Source organism: Atta cephalotes (genome assembly GCF_000143395.1).
Source record: "Atta cephalotes unplaced genomic scaffold scaffold00006, whole genome shotgun sequence".
NCBI classification, from domain to species: domain Eukaryota; kingdom Metazoa; phylum Arthropoda; class Insecta; order Hymenoptera; family Formicidae; genus Atta; species Atta cephalotes.
Genome location: NW_012130070.1, coordinates 287,203 through 300,416, shown reverse-complemented (window position 1 = coordinate 300,416; position 13,214 = coordinate 287,203). Strand labels below are relative to the sequence as shown.

The 13,214-nt window shown below is 33.0% G+C and overlaps 1 pseudogene; it reads right to left on the bottom strand.

Moving 5' to 3' along the window:
• Positions 1-8,483: 8,483 nt before the first annotated feature.
• On the bottom strand, positions 8,484-12,345 carry LOC105626808 (annotated as a pseudogene).
• Between the last annotated feature and the right edge of the window lie 869 nt (positions 12,346-13,214).

The following is a 13,214-nucleotide window of genomic DNA, read 5'->3' as shown; positions in this document are numbered from 1 at the left end:
AATTCTACTCTACTCCAAAAACACATTTGTCCTTATTCAGCGTTATTCTTATTTCTTGTAGCTTGCTCAGAACTACACGAAATGTTCTGTCATGTTCCTTCACCGTCATACCATGTATTATCACACTATCGGTATGTACTTCTCAGCACATCTCGCAATAATTCTAAATACCACTGTGTAAAATAATCTGGTGAACAATTTACGTTTAAACGGGAGCCTAGTAAACATATCTCCCATACGGTGTAATTATGGTTATTAGCAGTTAACTTTCTTTTTCTAATTTTATTTGATAGAATCCTGTTTTCTAGTTTTAACAAAATTCTAGAGTTTCTTAAGTTTGACAACGTTACACTTATTTTCGGAATTAAAAAATCTACTCTTTTTGTGCTTTTATTTAATTGTGTAAAATCTTCACAAATTCTTATTTGTTCGGTACCTTTTTTAGGAATTACGATTGAACTACAATATTCTGTAGGAAAGTCCACTGGTAATATGATGCCTTCTTTAATTAACTTGTCTAACTCTAACTTGAGCTTTTTTACTAACGGGATTGGTACTGTACGTAGAACTGACGAAAACGATTTGCACTCTTTCTTTAATTGAATCTTTAGCTTTCTTTCGAATGCTCCCAAACCATTAAAAATCATTCACACATTTCTGTATAAGTGTGAAATTCTGTATAAGTGTGACACACTTTCCTTTTGTGAAGCATTTATTTTGTTTATTAACTTGTGAATTTCTTTATTTCCGGTTTGTCTAATAAATTCTGTCTTAATCCATTCAATACGTATACTTTCGTATCTACTGACGAGTGACCCTTTTTCTACCTTAACCGTAACCATAGACAGTCTGTAACCGATAACTTTTTATCATCCGGATCTATAATAAACTTATCTATTTTAGCTCACCTTTTAGTTTATCCGATATTATTGTAGATTAATTGGAATACATGTAACATCTGCACCAGTGTCTATTATAAACTCTATCTGTTGAGAAAGTTCTCTCACATACGCACGCAACGCAAATTCTTTGCTGCTTTGTGCCTTTCCGCGTTATGGCATCTAGGAATATTGGAGACGTATCAGTGTCCTCGTCACTTTCCTGCTCTTTGATTCTCCGTTTTCGATCTTCTTCCAATGACCAATCTTCTGACACTTGCACGTCGTCTTGAGTGCTGGATATTTCCTCCATTCTGCCTCGCTTTATTCCATAGCTCTCACTGCTCCTTTTCACTTCCTCGTTCTGCCCTTAAATGCTCTTCTTTATCCCTTTTTATTTGCCAAGTCGCTACGTCTAGTGTTTAAAATTCCTTACAACTTATTGAAAATTCCTTATAATTTAAGGAATAATAAGATATTAATAAAATCTTATTTTTAAAAGGGTACATAAATTTCATATATTTTGATATTTTCCAATGACTCTATGAAAATTATACGATATTTGTAACATTTATCCAATTTTGGTTTCGATTTTGGCCAAAATTGAATAAAAATCAAATATTTCCTTTAGTTCAATCATAGATAAAAAAAGTAATTTCAGTCGGATTCCCAAAATTTTTTACTTAAATATGATTTTTGTTGGAAATTTGATACTATATTATTTAAGAATTCAATTTTTGCATTTATTAAAAAAATGTCTATGTAACGAGCCGCAAACAATCAAAATATAATACACAATGCATTAGCTATGAATACTTAAATCTTTCATCATATTTCGTGATCTTCGAAAAAGCTCACGTGAAATATGATGAAATATGGTGTGCGAGACCAATTCGTCGAATTTTGCGATTGCAATTGAAGAAATATGAGTGAGTGTTGTTAAAGATTTGTTGCCCTTAATGAATATGCTAGTACACTATAATTATTACTTTATTAGTTTGTTTACAATCGATAATGAATTCTTTACCAAATGCGTTCGTTGCATTTGGTAAAGAATTATCGATCGTTACTACTACTAAAAAAGGCGAGAGAATCGCTCTCGCCCTAGCGCTGCTCGATCGCTTCCGTTTATTGCCAACTGCTGAGCGCAAAAGAGATTAAAAAGTTTCGCCTTCACATAGTAACTCTTAGACATCTTCCAGCCACTTTAAAAGATTATTTTCAAAATTTAAATCTCAAATCAAATAATTATTAGTTAGTACGAATCTAAAACAGATAGATAAAATCTAAAAAATAGAATATTATGTTAAATATGAATGAGTAAATATTATTAAACAATGCAATATATTTGAACTCCCTGCTCATTAGCCAGTTCCTCGAAATTATTATACAAATGGAAAGGACACAGAGCCTTCGAATATTTTTTTTATAAAGATCACTTGCTATCTTTACTAATGCTACTCTATTTGAGCGTCTCCTCAGAGGATTTCCAGAACACTTAAACTCTATTTCATTAGAGAATGCTCGTCCAATATCAAAACCATCGTTTCTATAGCCTGTTTTTTGAGTCATAATACCATTTAGTGCGCTTTTGCAATTGATGAAGGTATTTTCTTTGCGATTCCAAAAGTGTTTGATCTTCTGTTGATGCTGTCATTTAGACAAAATGTTGCTAGGCACTTTCACCCAGTTTCTCTGTTTCAGCTTCCAATTGCGAGTCTCCGATTAGGAAGTGGGCAGGGGAGTAGAGCTATCAAGTCAGGATAAGGGTTTGCGAGTTCAATACTGACTTGATTTCTGTTATTAGTGTGATGAATTCTTCATAGGTTAAAATGAGGTTTTGCATGATAGTACAATACATAAGTATCTTTTGACAGCGTTAATGTCAAAATTGGGAGAATGAATCTCCAGTCTATTCCTTGTGAGGCTCTAATTTCAACTTCTTCCGTCATCCTTTGCACGAATTGATAAATTTTTTCCAATTCTTTCACTGCTCCCACGAAGTTCGTCGCATTATCTGAGTAAAAAGTTGTACACAGCCTTCTTATCTTGTCTGGAATTAAATGCGGCGCATCTGGCAGCAAAGCTATTAAGTAGTATAGAAAAGGTATTATCCAGAATTAATAGTATAAGTTTCTGGATTCAGCAATTGTTCTAAGTTGGATCACCACTCATCCTCATAAATTAAAAATTTATGTTCCCAATAGAGTAGTAAATACACAAAGATTTACATCTGGCGAAAAATAGTATAATGTGCCGTTAAGCAGTAATCCTGCAAATTTACTATCAAGGGGTACCACAGTGGAAGAATTGAAAGATATAATAGATTGTGATAGCATAGGCTATAAATGGCTGAATCATCCGAAGGCGTGATCGATTCGAAGAAATCATAGCATCCAAAAAGTCCCGGAACTTAGAAAAGAAATTATGCTCGCGGCCGTATCAGATACATGTAATGTTTTGTATAAATATTTCTCGTTAAATATTCTAAAACGAGTTATTGCGTATTGCGATTTATACATTTCAGAACATTGAAACAACGGGAACTTATACTCGCACAGGAGTTATAACAATGATTGTAATCACCAAGATTTAGGGCAACGAAAGACTTTTAGAAAATAAATAGAGTAACAGAAAAAACAAGTTATTTTTTATGGACGAACATAGACTTTTACGAGTCGGAGGATTTGAAGATATCAATCTGAATCAAAGACATAATTGTTGCCGTCCAAACATCATGTCATCGCTTTCATATTCAAAGAAGAGCATGAAAGATTGTTGCATTGTGGATCAGAGTAACATCTATCATTAATTAGATCAAGATATTGCCGTTAGCTGGCAGAGTTGAAGGACGTAAGATAACCCACAAATTTAAATTATGTTTTAGATTCAAATCAAAACTTTTGGAAGCAATAATAGCGGATCTACCTACAAATCAGTTGAGGGAGGGTTTGTAAAACTATTTACTATCACTAGGATAGACTATGCAGGCCCCATATAAATTTGTGAATTAATAAGGAGAAGTAGAATACCGATCATTAAAGGATATATTGCCGTTTGTTTGCTTTAGCATCAAAGCAGTTAATTTAGAGGTCGATTGGACGATAGAAACATTTTTGGCAGCTCTAAAAAGATTTATCGCAAGAAGAAGGCTTGACTTTAATCGTTACTCTGGACTTTGAACACATCAAATTAATAAATATATGTCTATCTTGATCTCTGCTATTAACATAGACACATGCTCCATAGGTCTTTTCTGAGGCATCGCAGAAAATATATAGCTCTATTGCTAATAAACTATTGTCTGGGGTCTATTGCAAGGCACTGACAAAACTTGTGCCGCGTTCAACGATCCATAATATTTTGTCCAACCTTCTAGTAAATAAGAGGGTAACTCTTCATTTCAATTTAACTTCCTTCCTTCACAATTGCATTAATTGCTTAGCTATCATTAAAATAGGCCTGATGAGTCCTAGAGGATCAAATATTTTTTAAATAAGTGACAACACTCGTCTCTTTGTGGCAGTTTGAGTATTATTTAATTTGAATTTCATATTGTAAGCGATACTGTTCTGAATTCCATAGTAGTCCGAATATTCTTAACGTCTTATGCTTATTCAGCATCAAGAAACTTTCTTCTTCTTTTTCTGACTAAGGAGCGAAGTGTTCGTTTGTCACTACTTCGCCATTTATGAAGATGCGTTCGGGGAGACGCTATTCGCGGAGCTGCAGATAGCACTAACAAACACGATCGTGACGTCACTAATGATAGCGTGTTAGGTCACAACTGCACGCTATCAACGCTATTCCTTCCGAGGTAGTATATTGACAACGTTAGCGTTTGCAAACTTTGAACGGCACTGTTATGTTGATCGAATATTGTTTCAAAAATTCTTATAGATTATATACGTTCCTGAATTGTCCATAGATTCCCTGGGTCTCTATTCTCGAAAAATATTGCATATAAAAAACTAAGGAAATACTATAGTATTGCGTTACATATAAAAACTGTAGCATTTCCTTAGTTTTTCGTATGCGATATTTTTCGAAAATAGAAATCCTGTTTCGCTTGTAATTGACAGATACCGATTCATTTAAAGACGACTGTTCCGTATACATATCAAGTGCTTCGATTTTATTGATTTTCGCTTTTAATTGAACAAAATCAATAAGATTGAAAACTGACCTCAGAAATTTCCTACGCTGATACCGATTAAGATTATAATCGTCGACTTGGGACAATTAAGAATTACTGTAACGAAGTACAAATAAGTTAAAAATTAGTGCGGGGAGTCCCGATCCTTGTAGCTGCAAGAGAAGGTAACTCTGGGATGACATCAATCTAGAAGATTGTAGTAGAGCAAAAGTGAAACCTCTAACCTCATCATCATCATCATCATCAACCAATCTCAATTTTAGTCTCTGCAATTGATGGCTTGCTATTAAGCCGGATTAAGGTAATTGCTTGTGTAAATATCATCTTTAACTTTTGAAGAATAAAAATATTAGAAGCTGGATTATAATAATGTTTCATAAAGTCTACAATAAGACTTTTAAGCATAAAATTTAGCTTTAAACCTTAAGCCATAAGAAATTGATTAATCACAGTCAAATGTGAGAAGAACACTCCATTAGTTGTTCAATTTTTTATGATTTAAAACATTTAATAACCTTTCTAGAATGTAATATCCTTCCAGAATTAATCAAGCGACATAAATATATATTATCTACGATGATTGTATCTCGGATAGTTTCAGTTGCACAAAAATTATGAAAAAGTTTTACAATTTGGCATTGTATTCATAATGGCTTCTGAAGAAATAGAGATTCGAGATGTGGAAACAAATGAAAACTATAAATTGCGATTCTTACCGAATAGTGCTTATAAAACACGAATAGTGCTTATAAAGTACGTTCCTTCTAACAACCAGTAGTAGATTATACAGTCATTTAATTTCGTGATTGTGATTTTGCTCAGTTTTTGTTCTATTGTGCTATATAAATTTCAGAATTTCCAAGATTTTGTTTAATTCTATAACATTTAAATCATTTCTTATTTATTTATAAATATTAATATAATTAATTCTAAATGAGATTCTAAATAAGATTTTATTATACTAATATTAATTTAATTATGAAATGCTAGCTCTTTTTTGTATTCATTTCCTAAAAATTTTAACTGTAAATTTTAATGCATGCGGTACCAATATCTTTCTGAAAAATGCTTTCCAACAAGAGATATAGATGACACAGTATAATACAGAATCCTTGTTGCCAAGGATGAAATAATTTACTATGTATCACTGTGTCAGTGATACTTTACTCCCAATATGTATCACAATAAAAAATTTATCAGAAATTACAGAATTAAGAAGATATGAATTTGTTTGCTTTAATATTTTTCTTACTTTACATGCAGATTTGCATTTTGCAACAACTTTGTTGAATGTTGCACGTCAAGGCAATTATCGAAATAGCATGCTCTGGTAAGAATTTTTTAAATAATCATCATTTATGATAATAATGCAATTGTTTGAGGCATGAATGAAATAATTAGTATGCAAATTATATTATTTATATTAAAAAACAGGAGCTTTTTAAGGAGCTTCTGGACTTATACAGATCACTATCTCAAATAACATCAATAACTCCGTCAGAGGAAACATTTAGTATGTAACTAATTTAGCTTTTCTTTGACATTGTAGAGTAATTTAGAGCAATATTGATAATTATATACATTTCTTTTATAAATAATATGAATATGTCATTTTCTTAAGAAAGACAAATAGAAAAGGAAATGAAAGAGGAATCGAGAAAAAATAAAGAAAATAAGGAAATTTTACAATATGAATTTAAATCATATTTATTATGTATATGTTATTTCTATTTTTTCTTATATATACTTTATATCATAATGATTTATATTACAGATTTCAAATGGTCTCATGAGAAATGTTCTTTGAAGAATATAGACAACGAGAATCTTCTATGTCTTCAGGTAAAATCAGTTATAAGAAAGCATGGAATGAAATTGCAATCATACACACCAAGCGATATAATGTCTCTGGTAATGCATGACGAGAATAAATACAAACGTATATATAAGACAATTAAAAATCATAACGCAAAATCCGGTAATAACACACGCACATGGAAATATATATAAATAATTATGAGATAAGTACTACTTTAGTTGACATAACATAATGTAACTTTTTCTCTCTTACACTCTCACAATTAGTATTATACAATATTAATTGCTTAGATCGATAGAAAATCTTCTTAGAGAGAAATATGGGCACTTAACTATTTCGTCAATTGGATGTGTAATTAAAAGAAAGATCAATATCTCCAAGCATAGCAGTTGCAGTTCTATTTGTTCATATAATTTTTCGTAAATAACTGTAATACTGTTAATTGTAAATACTAGTTGAATTAGACACTGAGATATAAAAAATATTTCTACTTTTAGGTAAACATAAAGCTACAGATAACTATGCTATCGAAATATTAGACGAAAAACGAAAAACTGAAGAAGGTAGAGAAGAAATATAAAGAAAAGATGGAAATAGGAACAAAACTGTTACAGACTGGATAAACTTAAAGAAAAGATATAGACAGACACATATTGACTAAGTTCAACGTTATATAAGTAGTTTTCACATTCAACTATCTTGACATTTTTTCTTTTTTTTTTTTGCAATTATAATTTTCGCTTTTAAAATCTTAACGTAAAGGAAAATACTTCTTTTTCAAATCAAATAATTTGACGGCAATTTAGACTGATCTGTTTTATTTTATTGCTCTACTGTTAGATGAGAAGCTATTGTTTATATCCTGTTCTTTCGATATAGTACATATCATATCATGTCATATATACATATGCTTCATGTATCAAAGATTATTTATAGAGGTAGATATAACTATTTTTTACTATTATTTACAGAAAACTGAAATGTTTCAGTTTAATTTCTTGATGTTTGGATCTGCATTTGAATTTGCAAACACCTAGTCTGTAGTGCAGAATGCAATATTAATTTTAAAATGATTGTGTCAAATAGCAATTAAACAGTATTATAAGTATCGTAAAGGAGAATATTGTAAGAATTTGTATTTGAAAACGTACTTTATTGAAGACAGAGTGTATAAAATGTTAATAAACGAAAATTATATTTACACACAGTGGATGCTAAAAAAGAATTAACATTAGCAAAGCGAAATTAAGCAAAGCGAAAAGATTTCTTTTGATGGAAAGGAATTTCAGTAAGAGTTCAGTAACGAAGAGAATCGATCTCTGAGAGTGATAAAGTTTTATATGAAAGAATATTTACCGTAATAAATTCATTCCTTAAATTTAGAATATAATTATTTATATCTATATTGTACTTAATTATCTATATAGTGTATTACAAATTAAATATTTAAAAATTAGTTCACAACCAATTTATTGCGCATATTAATAAATATTAACTGTTTATCATTCTTAGAAAAATCTTGATAGAAATAAGCATTATTCACATTTTTTATTCATAATCTTTCAGCTATCAAATTTCATTTTGCAATATGCTTGAGCAACATCTCGTACATTTCCGTTGATCATATGGTCTATCTCCTGTCCTCATTCATTTCTAAATCATCACTTCTCATCAAACAAGTTGTGTACACAGCATGCAAAAATATGTATCGGAATAAAATTTATTCTAATCATCGCAAGTACTGTAAGAAGACTTCGGAAACGTAGTAATGCGAACTCTTTCAATAAATACTCTTGCAGAAGAGTGAAGGAAATTATAATTTCTTTGAAATTATAATTCCGTCAGATGGCCATTGTCTTTATGTCGCACCAACAAATTTTCGTGCAATTTATAAGCTTGATCTCCAATTAAATGGCACCCGTCTGAAAATTTTGACACGTCTCCAAGGTAGGATTGTATTTCTGATGAAATATTCGTTGATCATGTACAGATCCTACATGTCCAACAAAACAATGAGTAAATTGACATGTACGTACGTATCACATATAGCCTGCAAAAGAAGATACAGATTAAATGAAATTGCACAGAGAGCATTAACATTAGAATGCCTGATAAAAGTATTTCAATTTCTTTAGTCTTCTTCTATATTATAATATAGAATTATATATATTTCTATTTTTTCGCTATTAAGAAAAACAATATTTTATAAAACTGTAAAACAAGACTGTAAGAAATTTAAATGAGTCCATCAAATATTCTAGTTAGAATATAAAGGTATATAATCTGAAACTGAATTGAATGGTGATCTTTGCGGTCACTGTATTGCGGTTAACATATGCTTCTGGATTATGTTTGGGAGCTGGAATATTAATATGAGTGTCATCAATAGTATTGATGACTTTTGGGAATTCACTGGCAGCTTCATCCTGCCCACACTTGCTCGTTCACCTTTAGACCATTTTATTACAATTGGTGCCAGTTCATTAATTGCATTTATAACACGTCTTGTAATATGCGGTACTTCTATCGACATTAAATCGATCAAAAATCGACCTGAGCATTAAGAAATGAGAATGTAAATATTATTTCCTTTAATGACATAAATCAACAAAAGCATCATTCTGTTTTTGTTATCTACTTATCAAACAAAGATAGATTGATGCTTGTGTCGATTGATAGTATTGTCTGCATAAAGCGGCATCTACAATGAGATTTTAAAGTATAAAAGTTAAGCTTTAAGCCTTAGGTTGTAAGAAATTGACCAATTACAATCGAATGTGAGGAGAACAATAATTGGTCAATTTTTTATGGCTTAAAGTTTAAAATTTAAGTTTTACACCTTAAATTGTCATTGTAGACGCCGCTTTATGCAGACAATACTATGAATCGAGCATCAATCAGTGCTGGGATTTAGTTGCACATTTCGACTGATTTTTAATTTTCCTGCTCTTTACTTTGCCGGCATTTAAGCTGAGTTGATGAAGAAAGGAGCAAGAATCAAGCTAAAAATCGGCTAAATTATGCAACTAAATCCCAGCTCTGATCAAAGATATAAGCGACGCGCCGTTTTAAATAGAAGTCTGTTTAGTGCTTATTTGTTACCTTAAAGAATCCGGAATAGCAAGTCCCCATAATGCTAATAAAAATTACTTTTTTGGAGAAATTGCAGGTGTTCCTCCTACTTTTTTTGTAGTTCAATAGATAAAATATACTCGAATGTTTCAGGAAACATCTTAAATGATACATTAATCACTTTTTATTATAGTTATATATTGCATTTTCTATTCAAATCAAGTGAACTTATATACTATTTTTTTACCATAATAATTTTAACACAAATATTTTTAGAAAGATATTATTTATATAAATATAAAAATGAACCTTAAAGTCTTGATCTGTTAACGCTGGCACTATTATTTCAATGTAATTATGTATTCTGGGTATTTTTCTTCTTTTATTAAATATATCAATATTAAATATATCAAATATAATATATCAATACTTCATTAATATCGCTGTCAGTTGATGACACATCTTCCAAATATTCTCGTATCTCTAATGCTATTATTACTAAATCTCTTCTTGCCTGCAATTCCATTACAAATTGAAGCATAAGACTAATATCAAAACTCTTAATTTTCTGTTTTGCTTTTTACACTATTTAGCGCTGCAAGCTATTCAGTTATAGTCAACAAAATGATCATAACGACGACAATTTCATATGAGGTCCAGGATTATTATAACCCAGCTTCTAATATTTTTATCCTTGAAAAGTTAAAGATGATACTTACACAAGCAAGAATTATTTCACTCCGGCCTAATAGCAAGCCATCTTCTCTCAATTGCAGAGACTGAAATTAAGATTAGTTGATGATGATGATGATGATGATGATGATTAGAGGTTTCACTTTTGCTCTACTACAATCTTTTAAGTTGATATCCCCAGAGTCACCTTCTCTCGCGGCTATGAGGATCGAGACTTCCCGCACCAATTTCGTCCAACATAGATATAGTAATTCTCAATTACCTTCGTTACAGTAATTCTCAATTACCTGCTCCAGGACAATTATAACCTTAATCGGCCGTACCAATATTTATAGGAAATTTCGGAGATTAGTTTTCAATCTTATTTTGTTCAACTAGAAGTGAAGATCAACTAAATAAAATCGAAGCACTTGATACGTATAATGAAACAGTCATCTTTAAACGAATCAGTATTTATCGATTATGAGCGGTTATGCTTTACATTTACGTCATTGATTGAATCATCAAGAAGATTTTTAATGTAAATAATTATAACTGAGTTATTTTATGTTTAAGTACAACATAATGATCAAGCTTTCTCAATCCTCCATTATTAAACGCTACTACCGCTACGCTAGGGTTGTTCATAGAGCTTGCTAACGCTATCGCGCTATTGGTTCCACGAATAGATAGATAGCGTTTGCATCCATACCGCTAATAGTGTCTCTCCAAACGTACCCGAAATCCTCCATTTTGACGCAATTCTATACTCTTACTATAATCTCTTATAAACAGGCCTCCTCCAATGTATACGTTCCTATGAGTAAGTTGTCCATGTAAAAATCATGTTGCAATACTTTCGCAGCTATGGGAAATTATTTTCTTGAATCGTTAATTCTTTTAAGCATTTGACAAGAAGGGCGCTGTCGCCGTTCCATATATTAAAGTGTTCAACCGATATGCTTAAATATCTTCATCATCATTGGATCTCCATAATATTCTTTGCAAATCTCTATCTTGATCCCTTATAAGCACTTGCCAATATATCATTTCCAGATCAGTGGATAATATGTATTGATGAGTTCTGAATTTTATCAATAGTTTATCAATAGTTTGTAACGAGCTTGCGCCCCTGAGAAACCGCATCGTTCCCGACCGAAAATCAGTCAGCTATATTACATGCAGCGATACGGGCGCTCGAATATTGTTTTTCATAATTCGCAGGAAGTTCCGCAAGAACCGAACGCTGCCAAGTGCTACCCCGCGATAGATATCTGTACCGTCACGCATATGGAGGTACCATTCGGCGAGAATATACGAACCGAGTTTCGCCGAATCCGTGACGCTACTAAAATCCGTCGTATAAAAGGCCGCGGATTTTTACAAAGAGGCTTTTTCTTGCTCCGATTCTTACTAGACTATCAGATCTTACCGACTCGATAGCAATTCTGATCCGTTACGAACATTTCCTGTTGCAAGATTCTAGTCGACATCGTGTTCAGGGGGTGACTTTGCCTCCGTTGAACGTTTTTAACACTCTTTTTATACTCTTGGGAACCGATTCTCGCTGTATCCGCCAAGTAGACAAGACAAGAAAGTAGGGCGGTCTCTGTTTCCATTGGATGTTCCCATAGTCGAAAGGCATCATCCGTAACACACGACGGCAAGAACAAAGGGGATGAAGTGTTCTCCGTCTCTGTCGATGGTTCTCGGCCGCCGGTCGCGTCCGCGCCTATACTCAGTGCCATAGGCACATTCGAATCTCTCAACTCGCATTTCGCACGGCTGCGCCGCGATCATATTGATATGTATCCGCGCCGCTCTAGTATCTGTCTCGCGTTACCGCGCCGTGACATCAGGGCGCACTAGTGCCTGGATCCGTGTTTTCACATGCAGCGAGCACTATCATTATTCTAGTCTATCTTATTTTGTTGTATTTTAAATTATCAGTTAATATCATGCTGTATATAATAAAGCGTGTTTGTATTTCATCTTGCTATATAATTGCATTCGTTTCTCTATAAGTGCCTTCTCTCTCCGCAACGAACCTCTTTCGTTCCCTGCCCGACTAATGTTCCGAGTTATTCCGTGCAACGGAAGTCAGATTGTTTCATGGCGCTCGAACAGGGATCGGCATCTGACGAGCCGGAGAGGGAGGTGCAAATGCGAAGAGCTAGATATACATGCTTAGTAAAGACCGGCTGATAACGAGTTACAAGCGTTAAGGCTAGAAACGAAGGGATGCTCGATGATTTGCGTCAACGACTTAGTCAATATGGATGAGCATCCCGAAGAATTTAGCGGTTTGCCGGCCGATACCGATAAATTCATACAGTTAGGCGCGTCGAGCGGTATCGCCACTGCCGATCCCTTCGCGATAGAATTCGATCATGGAAATCAGGCCGGCCGAATCTGATCCGGATACTCGTCCTACCAAGATCATAAATCAGAGGAAATGGGAGTTACATTTCGAAGGGAAGGACCTGTGGTCGTTTTTTCAGCATATCGAGGAGTTAAAAAAGGACTACGAATATATTGACCAGCAATTCTTCCGGGGGAACGCAGGAATCGGTGCAGAGGGAATCGCAGAAAATCTGAGACTTGGAACGATTTTGTC